The sequence below is a fragment of the Sminthopsis crassicaudata genome, chromosome 1 (genome assembly GCF_048593235.1).
Source record: "Sminthopsis crassicaudata isolate SCR6 chromosome 1, ASM4859323v1, whole genome shotgun sequence".
NCBI classification, from domain to species: domain Eukaryota; kingdom Metazoa; phylum Chordata; class Mammalia; order Dasyuromorphia; family Dasyuridae; genus Sminthopsis; species Sminthopsis crassicaudata.
In genome coordinates this window covers 510,347,645-510,361,476 of record NC_133617.1, presented here as the reverse complement: position 1 = coordinate 510,361,476, position 13,832 = coordinate 510,347,645, and the positions used below count along the sequence as shown (strand labels likewise).

The 13,832-nt window shown below is 41.8% G+C and overlaps 1 protein-coding gene across 10 annotated transcripts in view; it reads left to right on the top strand.

The window, feature by feature from the left end:
- The window catches only part of RAI1 (retinoic acid induced 1), a 312,902-nt gene that overhangs the window by 216,503 nt on the left and 82,567 nt on the right, over positions 1 to 13,832 (top strand). For 4 of the 10 annotated variants that reach the window (XM_074281575.1, XM_074281579.1, XM_074281577.1 and 1 more), the window contains exon 2: positions 6,611 to 6,801. The exons of 2 other annotated variants lie outside the window; for them this stretch is intronic. The gene's annotated coding sequence lies outside the window, so the exon portion shown is untranslated. Of the gene's footprint in view, positions 1 to 3,021; positions 4,375 to 6,600; positions 6,802 to 13,832 lie in introns of those variants that run through there. 4 more of the 10 variants (XM_074281574.1, XM_074281573.1, XM_074281588.1 and 1 more) reach the window with 4 other exon arrangements.

Genomic DNA, 13,832 nt, shown 5'->3' with positions numbered 1-13,832 from the left:
ACTTAGTTTGTGCTTTCTGACTACTGCAGGTTTTTGTATTGTGTGTTTGTTATCTTATCTGTGTACTCTCCAGTGCCAAGCACAGAGTTTTTCATAGGCCCAGTAGGTGGTGGGTGTTTAGCAAATGTTTGTTGAATGAATGAAAGAACAAATGAATGGGTGTCCATAGCCTGCTTGGCACAGACCAAAACCAGCCACTATCCTAAGGGAGCAGAGAGCCAACTATCATTGACTTACAGTCCTGGTTAATCACCAGCCTGGGGCCTCTGGAATTATCTCCAGGGCTGTTGGGAAACACCAAAAGCAAACTCTTACAAACCAAATTCATCTCAAAGGCTCACAGATTAAAGTCAGAAGATCTCTTAACAGCCTTCTAGTCCAATCCAGTCATTTTTATAGATGAAATTGTTGCCCAATAGTGAATGTCAGAGCAAATATTCGAACCCATAACCACTGATTCTCAATCCAGACAAGGGAAGAAGAAGAGAGGTTTGAGTGGCAAAACATTGCCCTGCCCAGCTGTTCAGAAATGAAAGAGTAGGCGTCAGTGGTAGTAACAAGGTATCTTGGGCCCAGAAACCCAGGTTTCTGCTGCTGCCTACTTCACAGACTTTTCGGGATGAATTTTTTAATGTGTTTAGGGAAAACTAGCATTAAGTACAGTGTAGTTAGTGACCACGTACATGATTATGAAAGACCTTGGGCCAAAGATAGCCATTGTACCAGTCTGATGTAGTTGCTCCTTTGGTTAAAGCATCTGAGGCCTCTGTTAAAATATAAACGTTTTCTATCATGCCTTCTATCACTAGCTGGCCCTTTACTTGAATTAGAACAACAGAACTTCAAACCTGATAAGAGTTTAGAAATATCTAATTTAACCCTTTCGTTTTATAAAGGAAACGCTGAGGTTTTTCCAGGAAAAAGAGAATTCATCCCATGGGCCCATAGCACATTAGTGGTAGAACTATAGAGTCTAGAGTTCCTAACCCCTATTCTGCCTTTCTTAGCTCATCAAATCAGCCCCTAGTAGAGTGCAGCATCTTTGAAAAGATGGAATTCAGGATGGAGGGATTATTTTTATTGGGTTGTTTGTTTTTTTTTCCAGAGAAGTGGGGATAGAAAAGATGTGGAAAAGAGGCCATTATCCCATTGTGCACCTTCATAAAATCCCTGGACTACTTGAGGGCCCTGAGCACTTAGATGTGTGTATGGGGAGGGGGGCGGGGGGATGATGTACAGTGTGAAGGTAAACTTGTGGATTGCTGAATGAAAACTGACACCATGCCAAGGCTCCCATCTGCCTGCCCCATAATTTGTCCAAAGGCTGAAATGCACTGGGACAATTAAAAGTGGTTCTATTGTGAGGCAAGACTAGAACAGGTCCCAAGCAAAAATTGCAGAATCCTAGGAAAATAACACCCCCTTGACCCAAGGGACCTACTGGATAGAGCACTGAACCTGGAGCTGGGAAGACCAGAATTCAAATTCAGCACCAGACACTAATTGTGTGATCCCAAGCAAGTCACTTAATCCTGCCTGCCTCAGTTTTCATTACTGTTAAATGTGGATAACGATAGCACTATATTTTAGGGCTATATTGAGGTTTAAATAAAATAAGATTAGTTAAAAAGCACTTAGTACTGTATCTGTCACATAGTAGGTGCTATATAAATGCTTAGTCTCATTCTACCCCTAGGCCTCTCTCTTCAGGTGGATGACAGGATATATATATGTTGCTACCAACATTATAGATTACATTCATAAGTCATTTTTTCCAACTACATGATCTTTTAAAAATTAAATTTTATTTACAAAACATATTCATGGATAATTTTTCAACACTGACCCTTGCAAAATTTTCTGTTCCAACTTTTTCCCTCCTTCCCTCCATCCCCTCCCCTAGATGGCAGGTTATTAAATATATTAAAATATATGTCAAATCATATATATATACATATTTATACAGTTATCTTGCTGCACAAGAAGCAAATTTTCCCTCCTGATAAGGAATACAAAATGCAAGCGTGAAAATGCTATGTTGTTAGTCATACTCTGTTCCCACAGCTCTCTCTCTGGGTGTAGATGGCTCTCTTCATCACTGAAAAACTGGACCTGGTCTGTATCATCTAATTATTGAAGAGAGCCATGTCCATCAGAATTGATCATATAGTCTTATTGTTGCTGCGTACAATGATCTCCTGGTTCTGCTCATTTCACTCAGCATCAGTTCATGTAAGTCTCTCCAGGCCTTTCTGAAATCATCCTGCTGGTCATTTCTTACAGAACAATAATATTCTATAACATTCATATTGCATAACTTATTCAGCCATTCTCCATCTTATGGGCATCCATTTAGTTTCCAGTTTCTAGCCACTACAAAGAGGGCTGCCACAAACATTTTTATACATGTAGGTCTCTTTCTGTCCTTTAATATCTCTTTGGGATATAAGCCTAGTAGTAGCCCTGCTGGATCAAAGGGTATGCACAGCAAAATGTTTGTGGCAGCTCTTTTTGTTGTAGCTAGAAACTGGAAGATGAATGGATGTCCATCAATTGGAGAATGGTTGGGTAAATTGTGGTATATGAAGGTTATGGAATATTATTGCTCTGTAAGAAATGACCAGCAGGAGGAATACAGAGAGGCTTGGAGAGACTTACATCAACTGATGCTGAGTGAAATGAGCAGAACCAGAAGATCTCTGTACACTTCAATATTGTATGAAGATGTATTCTGATGGAAGTGGATATCTCCAACATAAAGAAGATCCAACCCACTTCCAGTTGATCAATGATGGACAGAAACAACTACACCCAGAGAAGGAACACTGGGAAGTGAATGTAAATTGTTAGCACTACTGTCTATCTACCCAGGTTACTTATACCTTCGGAATCTAATACTTAATGTGCAACAAGAAAATGGTATTTACACACATATATTGTATCTAGGTTATATTATAACACATGTAAAATGTATGGGATTGCCTGTCATCGGGGGGAGGGAAAGGAGGGAGGGGGGGATAATTTGGAAAAATGAATACAAGGGATAGTATTATAAAAAAAAATTACTCATGCATATATACTGTGAAAAAAAATTCTAAAAAAAAAAAGTGTATGCACAGTTTGATAACTTTTTGAGCATAATTCCAAATTGCTCTCCAGAATAGTTGGATCCATTCACAACTCCACCAACAATATATTAGTGTCTCAGTTTTCCCACGTCCCCTGCAACATTCATCATTACCTTTTCCTGTCATCTTAGCCAATCTGAGAGATGTGTAGTGGTATCTTAGAGTTGTCTTAATTTGCATTTCTCTGATCAATAGTGATTTGGGGCACCTTTTCATATGACTAGAAATAGTTACAATTTCTTCATCTGAAAACTATCTGTTCATATCCTTTGACCATTTATCAATTGGAGATTGGCTTGAATTCTTATAAATTTGAGTTAATTCTCTATATACTTTAGAAATGGGCCTTTATCAGAACCTTTGACTGTAAAAATATTTTCCCAGTTTATTGCTTCTCTCCTAATCTTGTCTGCATTAATTTTGTTTGTAGAAAAACTTTTTAACTTAATATAATCAAAATTATCTATTTTGTGATCAATAATGATCTCCAGTTCTTTGGTCACAAATTTCTTCCTCCTCCACAAATCTGAGAAGTAAACTATCCTATGTTCTTCAAATTTGTTTATAATATCATTCTTTATGTCAACCTTATCTTGGTATATGGTGTTAGATGTGGGTCAAAGCCACATTAATTTTTGCCATATTAGTTTCCAATTTTCCCAGCACCAACTATATGATCTTAAAGATGAATTTACTTTGGCCAAATAGTAAGTGAAAGAGCTTAGTGTAAGTGTAAGTGAAAGGATTCAAATCTAGGTATTCTTATCCCAAATTCAGTAGACTATTTGTATATTTTGAAAAAGAAGGGGGAATGGCACCAGACCTTATCCTTGCTTGTGTCCTAACTGGGGTCTCCTTCAGGGAGAAGGGACTGAAAAATCCCCTAGCACTTCCTGTTACAGATCCTACCCTGATTAAATTTCTTGGATTTCCTTTTTTTCAGCTCAGATGCTACCTCTTCCACAATACTTTCCTTGATCTGTGATTCCTATTGTTTTCTTCAAATAGATATGATATCTCCCTTCTTTGAATGCCCCCAAACTTAGGTTTGTATTATGTCCCTGGCAGTTACAGCAAACTACCTTATATTGTATAGGTTAAAGTATACCTTTCTATATTAAATTATGAATTGCTTAAGAACAGTCCAATGTCTTCTCTGTATCTCTCACAGCATCTACACTGGCACTCTGGCATGGGCAGGAATGAATGAACAATGAATGGATCTAGTACAACGTCTGTATTGAAGGTCTCTGTATCTTTAACATATATTTATTGAGCTGCTACTTTGTGCCAAGAATTGTGCTAGCTGCTAGGACATAAAATACAAAAACTTAACCAATCCCTGCCATCAAAAAGCAAATGTTCGCTTGGGGTGGGGGTGGGGAATGCCAGGTTTACAGCTAAGAAAATAAAGAATGTGTACAAAACATATGCAAAGTGATCTCATTTCAGGGCACTAAAGACTGGGAAAGTCAGGAAAAGACCTCTCGAAGAAGGTGTTTGTTACTTGAGCCTTGAAGGCAGACACAGGGTTCCAAAAGAAAGAGATAAGGAGAAAAAGCATTCCAAGCATGAGTACAAAAAGGGGGATTGGGAGATCGAATGTCAGGTATGGGGAGCAGTAAGTCAGCCAGTTTGTCTAGAGAGTAGAGCTCGCGAAAAGGAATAATGGGCAAGTAAGCCTGGAAAGATAATCTGAAGCCAGATTGTGAAGGGTTTTAAAAACCAGAGGAGTTAGAATTTTATCCTAATGACTATGGAGAACTACTGAAGCTTGAGCAGGGGAGAAACACAACTTGCATCTTTGTGGAATTTGGTTTGGAAAGGGGAAAGAGAACGGAGCTAGGAAGACCAATTAGGACAGTGTTGCAGTAGTCCAGACAAGAAATGATTAGGTCCTGAACAGGAGTGGTTGTGATCCAAGGAGAGAGAAAAGGACAGACATGAGAGATGTGGAGGAGGTATAATAGACAAAAATTGGCAAGTGATTGGATTTGGAGGGTGAGTGAGAGGGGAGAGTGAAGGATGATTCTACATTGTGAATCTGTGAGACTGGAAGAAAAGTAGGGCTCTCCAGAAAAATTAGGGAAGGTTAAAGGAGCTTTGGGCTTAGAGACATTCCCTGATTTTAGAGGGATTCATCCTAGCAGGAGAGACAAGACTAGGACAGGTCTATACAAATCAGAGGAAGAAAATATTTGTGTGGGTCAGAGTGCCTTGGGAAGGCGGCACACAAGATGGGGACTGAAGCCAGACCCTGAATGATCGAAGAGATTTAGAGTTGTAGTATAGTTTGAAGGAAAAAGCTTTGGAAGGGAGCAAGGGTGGAGATGGGAATAAATATGGCACAATAATAACAGCTTATATTTATATAGGGCAAAGTGATTCTCACAAACACGTGAGATGGATACTTTACTATTCTGATTGTACAAATGAGAAATTGAGGTTCAGGGAAATTATATTACTTGTTGAGGTTCTGAACTGAGATTCAAACCTATATGTCCTCAGCTACAAGTCCACCATTCTGTCCCCTACACTCCATCCCATCACCTCTGGGGGCCTGGCTGGAGCGGAGAGGGTCAGGCCGGGGAGAAAAGGAGGGATTGTGGTACCTAGCTATACGCTCAGCTTCCATAACCAGGATTATTTAACCAGGCTATCTCCAGACTCCCCTTTTTCTTCTAAACATGCCTTCTCTACCTCTAGTCTCTATTTTTCTCAGCCCTTCTTTCCTCCTCTGACCCTGACTTACATGTAGCTTCCTCCCCCCTCTGCCTTTACTTTCTCCTGTCTGGGACCAATGCCATGGGAGGTGCAGAGGATGCTAGAGCTAATGTTGAGGGAAAAGATGAATGCTAGTATTTCCTTCATCCATTCTTCCCTTAGCATCCCAGTTCTCTCCCTGCTGACCACGCTGTTTTTGGCACGGATTGCCCCCTTCGGAAATCAGCAATACGCAAGCATTCTCTTCCTCACACCCCCCTCGTTCCCCTAAGCCTTTTTTAGTCCCAGTGGTCCTTGGGTGGACAAATCCCTCTCAGTTTTAAGGGTGACTCCGTAGAATTTGGTCTCCTTGAGGGCAGGTACTAGCACTGTGCCTGGCACTTAGTAGGTATTTAATAAATGCTTATTGAGATGAATTAGCTGCCATCTGCTCACTGTCCTGGCTGGATAATCTCTCCTTTGCCTTCCCAGCTGGAAACTTGGAAGATGGGCGCTGGCACGGTGGGGGTGGGGAGGCCTTGTGACCCAGCGCTCTGCCCTTCATCCCATTCCTCCCCAGTGGTGACCCTCTCCCTATGAAGGAGCAGGGGTGGGCAGCAGGGAGGGAGGAGGGGAAGAGATAAGCACCGAGGGTAGCTGAAATATTAATGCATTCTCCCCCTCTCCTCCTTTCCTCCTCCTTCCTCTCCCCTGCCTCCCCCTCCCCTCCCCCACCTTTTTTCCCCCTCTCTCCCTCCCTGTGGGAAAGGCCTTTGCAGATATAAGCAAACCTTGATTAAAAGCTGCCTGACAGCCCACGGCAGCGGCAAGCAGCAGGCAAGGAAGCTCTTCAAGTCCAAAGGGAGTCGCAGTGGCGGCTCCCGCCACGGCCAGGCTCTCAGATGTCCCTGATCCTTTAATCAATCACAGCCGAGGAGGGGAAGAGCAAACGCCCATCTGAGGCGAGGAGGTATGTTCCCGCATTCATTGCCACTGCCCTGGGAGCCGAGGAGGCCCTAATGACACGTTCTCAGGGTGGGGAGGGGGGTAGAGAAAGGGAGGAGGAACGGCAGCCTTCTGGAGTTCTCGGCGGAGCTGGCGGGGTGGGGGGCGATTTTGGAGGGGCCTCTGGCCATCATTTCCCCATCCCTCCCGGCTGAGAGGCACCACGTGACGAGGAAGCCCGAATGCGGGGTTTCTGCTTATTATCTACCTTCCTACCACAACAGAAGCACCACTAGGAAAATTTTCCCCGGGACAAAAACAGTTTGGGGTGTGGCTCGGCCGGGTACGGCCGTCCGGCTCCAGGTCTCAGCCAGTCGGACCCCCTGCTCCCCTGATGTTTTCCGAGCCTGCCGCCCCCCCTCCCTGTGGGGGTGGGAACCGGCCGAGGACTGCAGGGGGCAAGGCTCGAAGTCTGTGGACCACCAACGAGAGAATGCATCCCTCCTCCCTGTATCAGTGCTTGGCTCAGTAGCATGCGTGTACCACACAGTGTGTACCTCAGGAGCGTGCACGCACCCTGTATGCGAGGATGCAAGCCCACACATGTACTTGTCCCCATGCCCATGTCAGCGCTCCGAGAGCCTGGCCCTCACACTCCCTTCCCGTCTCAGGGTCCCCCTGAAAGGGAGAGCTTGGCTCTTCATCTCCAATCAGTGAGTGTTTCTTGAGTGCCAGCTTTGTGCAACTGGGCTGGATCGTGGGGGGGGGGGGGGGGGGGGCAGGGAGGAGAAGCAATCCAAGACTCAGGCCTTGTCTGTATTTTACAGTGTGGCTTGGAAAGGAAAGGAGGGCTTCCCGAAGGAGGTGGGACTTACAAGTGGTTCGTGAAGTGCGGCTAGTGCGACTTGTGTCCTGACAGCAATGGGATTGACAACATCTCAGTCCGCCTGTGCTTATTAATTGTTTACTGTGTTTGAGACAATGGAGATCAAAGGGAAAAAGTCAACTAGTCCTTCAAGGAGCTCCTATTTAAGTAGAGGAGACAGCATGTATAAATATAAATATATACATAGTTCACTTAAAAAATAAACACAAGGTGGATATGGGATAGAGAGACTAGTATGAGGGAAGGATCAGAAAAGTTTCTGGGAAAGACAAAAGGAGGGACTTGAGCTGAGTCTTAAAGGAAATTGGGAAGAAAATAAAAAATTTTTAAAATTTAAATGGGAAATCAGATGTTAAGAGATGGAAGTCAGTAGGCATTATATTCTAAGGGTGAGAAGCAAAGGCATGGAGGTGGGAGATCTAGTGTCTTGTGCTGAAACACCAACTTGTCTAGTTTAGCTGAATCACAAAGTCCAAGGAAAGAAATGTTTTAAAAGACTGGAAAGGCCAGAAGGGTGCTGTTGTTCCTAATGGAACCTCAAGGCATCGGGGGAGCGTCTGCAATTTGTTGACATGATCAAGCCTGCACTTTTAAATTTCTACCCTAGTAACTGTAGGGAGGGTTGATTAGAGTGAAGGGAAACTTGTGGTAGAGATACCAAACAGGGCATGAGAGAAATGGATGAGGAAGCATGGAGGGTGAGTAGAAATAAGGGGACATAGTAGAGAGATCTTGTTCAGATTAGAAGTGTCAAGATTTGGCAAGTGATTGAATATATAGGGTGTATGAGAATAACAAGTCAAGGATGATATTGGAGGATCTAATATAGGTGACGGTTCATTTGAAGTAAACAGGGAAATTTAGAAGAGTTTTGGGTGAAAGTGAGTTCAGATTTGCACATGTTAATTCTGAGATGCCTACAGGACATTCAGTCGGAAATATCTTCTAGGCCATTGGGCATGAGATTAGATCTCAGGAGAGAGACTATAGCTAGGTACTCAGGGTATTCCAAAAGTCTTGGTACAGCATTAAATTATTAAAACTTATTATTAAGCTATTAAGGCCTAATATAATGCTAAGATTTTTTGAAATTCTGTAATAGATCTGGAAGTCATCTGCCTAGAAATGGTGATTGAACCCGTGAGAGCTAATGAGGTCACAAATAAGTGTATAAAGAGAAAAGAGAGCCCAAGACAGAGCTGTGGGTGCCTCTGCAGTCAGGTAGTATGACAGGGATGGTTAATTACTAAAGGAATCTGAAAAGGAATAGTTGGGTAGGAGGGAAACAGAAGGGAGCAAACAGCATCATGAAAACTCAAAGAGAAAAAAGGGAGGAGGAAAGGGTAGTCAATAGTATCAAAAGGTCAAGGAGATTGAGGATAGAGAAGCGGTCATTGGATTAGGGAATTTAAAAATTGTTAGTGATTTTGAAGAAGACAGTATCAGCCAAATGATGAGGTCAGAAGCTAGAGAGCAGAGTTTCTGAGACCAAGAGAAAAACCAGTAGAGGTACTCAATGTAGATGGTTTTTCCAGAGTTTTGCAGAGAAAGGGAGGAAAGGCATAAGATGAGAGTAGAAATGGTAGGATTCAGTGAGAGGGTTTTTAATGTGGGGAAGAGTGGGCATTTTTCTAGACAGTAGGGAAGGAACCAATAGAGAAGGAAGAGATTAAGATTAGAGGGAAAGTCAGTGATGATAGACTCAATCTTCTGGAGAGAAAGGGATAAATGGAATCCATGGTACAAGTGGAAGTGTTAATTTTGCTAGGGAGTAGAACAGGAAATGTGGAGTATGATGTCAAGGAGCTAAGATGGAGGGGAGAAATTGCCAGATAAGAAGAGGAGACAAATAGTCTCAATTTTATAGAAGTATGAGGTGTGGAGTTCATCTAAGTGTGAGAGAGTATTATTGTTGGATGCTTGAGGGAAAAAAGTGGGGTTTGGACCGGCTTCTGGGGGGATGGGATATAAAATTAATCAGTAAAAATGCACATGTGAGACTAGAGAGAATAAATTTGTATGGAACCAGTCAGCATAGTGGGGAGACTTCTTCGAGCTCTATTCAACAGCATGTTGAGTTAGGAGCAAGGGAGGAAGATGGTGAGAGTAATCCATGTTAAGATTTGTCTAGGAACAAGGAAAATAAAATCAGAGTAAAGAAATAGAGAATAGGGAAAGGATGGTCTAGAATTGAACTGGTTCCCTGAGGAGTAGAGATCTAGAAGAAAGGAAGAGTACAGCCAACACTCTAGAGTTGGCCTGGTAAGTTCTGGGCTGGTTGGAGAGATTGAAGGTGTTAAAGGGTGATGGGAAGTTAGAATTAGCCTCAATAAAGGAAGGAAGGTTTCATGCAGGAGGTGAGACTTGAGCCAACCTCAGAAGACTGGCTGAGAGAAAAGGGATATTCCAGGAAGATAGAGCTTCATGAGCAAAGATCCAGAGCAACCTCCCTTTTCTGCCCTAATCCTACGCCGTATGTCAAAGGACCTTGTTCTTTGGTTGATTGCCCCTTTCCATCTGAGATACAGGGACATTTCAGTGATAGAAAGAAGTACAGGATAAAGCTCCTTCTGACTCAGGTGTTTTAAATCTTTTTTTTTTCTCGTGACCTTTTTGTGACCCTTTTGTCTATTTGATGAACACTTTCTCAGAAGATTTTTAAATGTATAAAAATAAAATGTGTAAAATTACTCTATTGGATTAAAATACACAGGACTATTTGAAATAGTTATCAAACTATTTAAAAAAAAAAAAAACAAATACACATTCCTTAGGTTAAAAACCTGGCTGTTTGAGTATGGGAAAGGCCTTGAATGAAGATTAGGCAGCCCTAGTTTGAAAATACCAACAGGACTTGACTTTTCCGAGTATGGGTCCAGAAAGAAATTCTGCTTGCTATACCATAATTTTCTGACTTTGTTGGGAGTTTCCTCATAGTGGAAACCCTTTCCAGCTGGGTTGAATCTGTCCTTGTCTCTTCCGTACCCCCCTAGCCTTGTCTCTTCCATACCCCTCTAGTTTCTCTTTGCACAGGAAGAATTGGGGATTCCCAGAAAGATATGGGGACTTGCCAGACCCTCCAAAGGATTCATTCAATGCATTGATAATTTTTTTAGATAATTTTTTTCTCCAATTACATGTGAAAGCAATTTTAAACTTTTTTTTTAAGTTTTGAGTTCCAAATCCTATCCCTCCATGAAAGTAAGCAAGCTGATACAGGTGTGCAACACAATACATTGATCATTTATTAAGCACCTACTCTGTGCATAGCTTTGTTAATCATTGAAGGAGACATGAAGAAAGTTAAGATATGATCTCTCCCAAATGGAAATGATGACAGTCTAAGATGACTGAAGCTGACAGTGAATAAGAGAACCCTCTGTTCACTGACCCCCATTCTCCAAGGACAGATCTTTCCAGAGTGCTGTCCTGTTTCCAGAGATCCCTGGCAGTTCCAAAACTGGTGAAGGTGATAGTTCACAGGAGGGAATCCCCCAGCCAGCTGTCAACTCAGCAGATGGGCATGAGGCAAAGGTCACCTTACCTCCCTTTCTTCCCAATGGAGCCCATACACAAGCCAGTTTCCTCCCTGTTTATTACATATCCTCCTCCCCTCTCCCCCATTTTCTTCTCCAGAGTGATATGCCCTATCATCTCTTATCCATGTATCCTGCCTCTGCCTACCTTCCTGGGATGAAGTCATCTATGAAACTGTCTCTAATAATCCCAACCCATAGGCCTGGCCACTCCCTTTGCTCTTCACTGCTAAAGGTACAGTGTGGTATAGAAGAGGGAATGGTAGAATTAGTGTCAGGGGTTCCTGAACAGACAGGGATGAGGATCTTCACTTCTTGAGCTTCAGCTTTCTCTTCTGGAAGATGAGGAATAGTAATTCTTGCTCTGTGTACTTTATAGGGTTGTTGTGATTAAAGCCTCTATAAACCTTAAAGTTTTGATCCCTGAAGATATCCAAGCCTAATACCAATTTTATAATGCGTTTTATCATCCCCTAATTGTTTGCTGTATGATCCATGTCTCTTCAATTAGACTGTGGACCATTTGAGGGCAGGGGCTTTATTTCCTCAGTTCCCCTCCTCCAAATACGCAGAAATCCTAGAACATTTCTGTATAAAAATATTTGTTTTAAAACTAGCAAAACATTTTCTATGCATTATCTTATTTGAGCCTTATAGCAACCCCATGAGTTAGGTATTGTAGTTAACTGTTTTCCTTTTTTTACAGATAAGGAAACAGAGTCAGGCAGAAACTTGTGTAAGGTGATAACATAGTTAAGTAGAAAAGCTGGGGCTAAAACCAGTTCTCTGACCCCAAATCCCAAATTCTTTGAACTGGTTTCTACCTAATACGTGTGTGTCTGTGTGTGTGTATGTGTGATGTGATCTGTTTTATAAACCTGAAGGTGCATTATTTTATTTGCCACACTCCCTCAAAGTCTAAAGCAGGTTATAGGAATTCTTCCCTTCATCCAGCCAGAAAATGCCATTTGTTTCATTGCTAGACAATCTCTCACACCAGCAAATGCTTTTATATGCTTTTCAAAGCATTTCACATTCACTAACTCAAAAGATCCTTGTAAATAGTTGTCAAGGCAAACTTCATGATGGCCATGTTACAAAAGAGAACTCTGAGTCTCAGAAAGCTAGCCCTCCTAGCTGTGGTAGAGCTGGTTCATGAGTTCTTGCCAGCCCAGGGCCCTTTTCATCCCATCAGCTATATAAAGTACCACAGGATCAAAGGTTTTTAGAGTGGGAAGACACTCGGCAACCATCTCTTCCAACCCATCCCTACAAGGAATTCTCACTGGGACATGCCCAACTGGTTGTCGTTGGGCCTCAGTGTGAAAAGAGAGAGCCTAGCATCTCTTGAGTCACTTCTGTTACTTTGGGATGGCTTTAATGATTAGAAAGGTTTTTCCCCCTGAGATCAGCCCTAAATTTGTCTCTTTATTGCTCTCATCTATTGCTCTTGGTTCTTCCTTTTGAGGACAAACAGAACAAGTGTAATCCCTGTTCTCTAGGTCATCTTTTACCCATTCTTCTCCAGGCCCTTTATCGCCAATCCTTTTGTGACATGAATTTAAGGCCCTCATCATCTTGGTCAAGGACAATCAAGCTGGGTATTCTCTAGGTTATCCTTAAACTATCCTTAAACACCTAAAGCTTAACATAGTATTCCACAGACTATCTGACAGAATTAAGTGTAGGACTGTCACTTCCTTAAACATTACCTCTCAGTCCAAGATCATGTTAGCTTTTCTGTCTGCCACATGATACTGCTCACTCATATTAAGGTTACAGCCCACTAAGACCTACAGATCTTTTTCAAACAAATTTCATTTTAACTAATTTTGCTCTATCCTGTTTTTATGAGGTTTTGGGTTTTTTTTTTTTTTTGTTTGTTTGTTTGTTTTCAAGGTATTTGGAGTTAAGTGACTTGCCTAGGGTCACACAGATAGTGTTAAGTGTCTGAGGCTGAATTTGAAGAGGTTTCGATATTTTGAAACTATGTTAGACTTGACATATATGACTATTGAATTTCACTTTATTAGATTCAGGCTCCAACCCATTAAGCCTTACCATGTTACAAGGTTTGTTAACTATCCCTCTAAGCTCCCTGTCCTCTGTAAACTTGATGAGCATGCTATCTCTGCCATCATCCAAATCTTTGGGGGAGAGAATGTTAAATAGCTAAGCATTGGCCCCTGCGGTACTTCATTGGAGAGACCTACCAAGTCAACGTTGGGCCATTAACGACTACCCTCTGAGTCTGGCAGTTTAGCCATACATCTAATTGTACTATCATCTAATCTACGCTCCTACATCTTTTCCACAATATGAAATATTTTCTCTAAAGCTTTGTTAAAATCTAGATAAACTATGTCTATGGCAATGTCCTGATATATTAGTTTAGTAAGCCTGTCAGAGAGTGAAAAGTGGTTAAACAGGCTTGAAATGGTCTTCAAGAAGATATGCTGACTTTTTATAATCACCATTTCCTTTTGTAGATGTGAATCAACCATTTTAAAATCATCTGACCTAGAACTTTAGTAGGGATTGAATTCAAACTTATTAATGACTCAATTCTCTTCCCTTTTTGGAAAATTAGAGCATTTGCCTTTTTCCAATTCAGCGGTACCTCTCCCTTTTCTA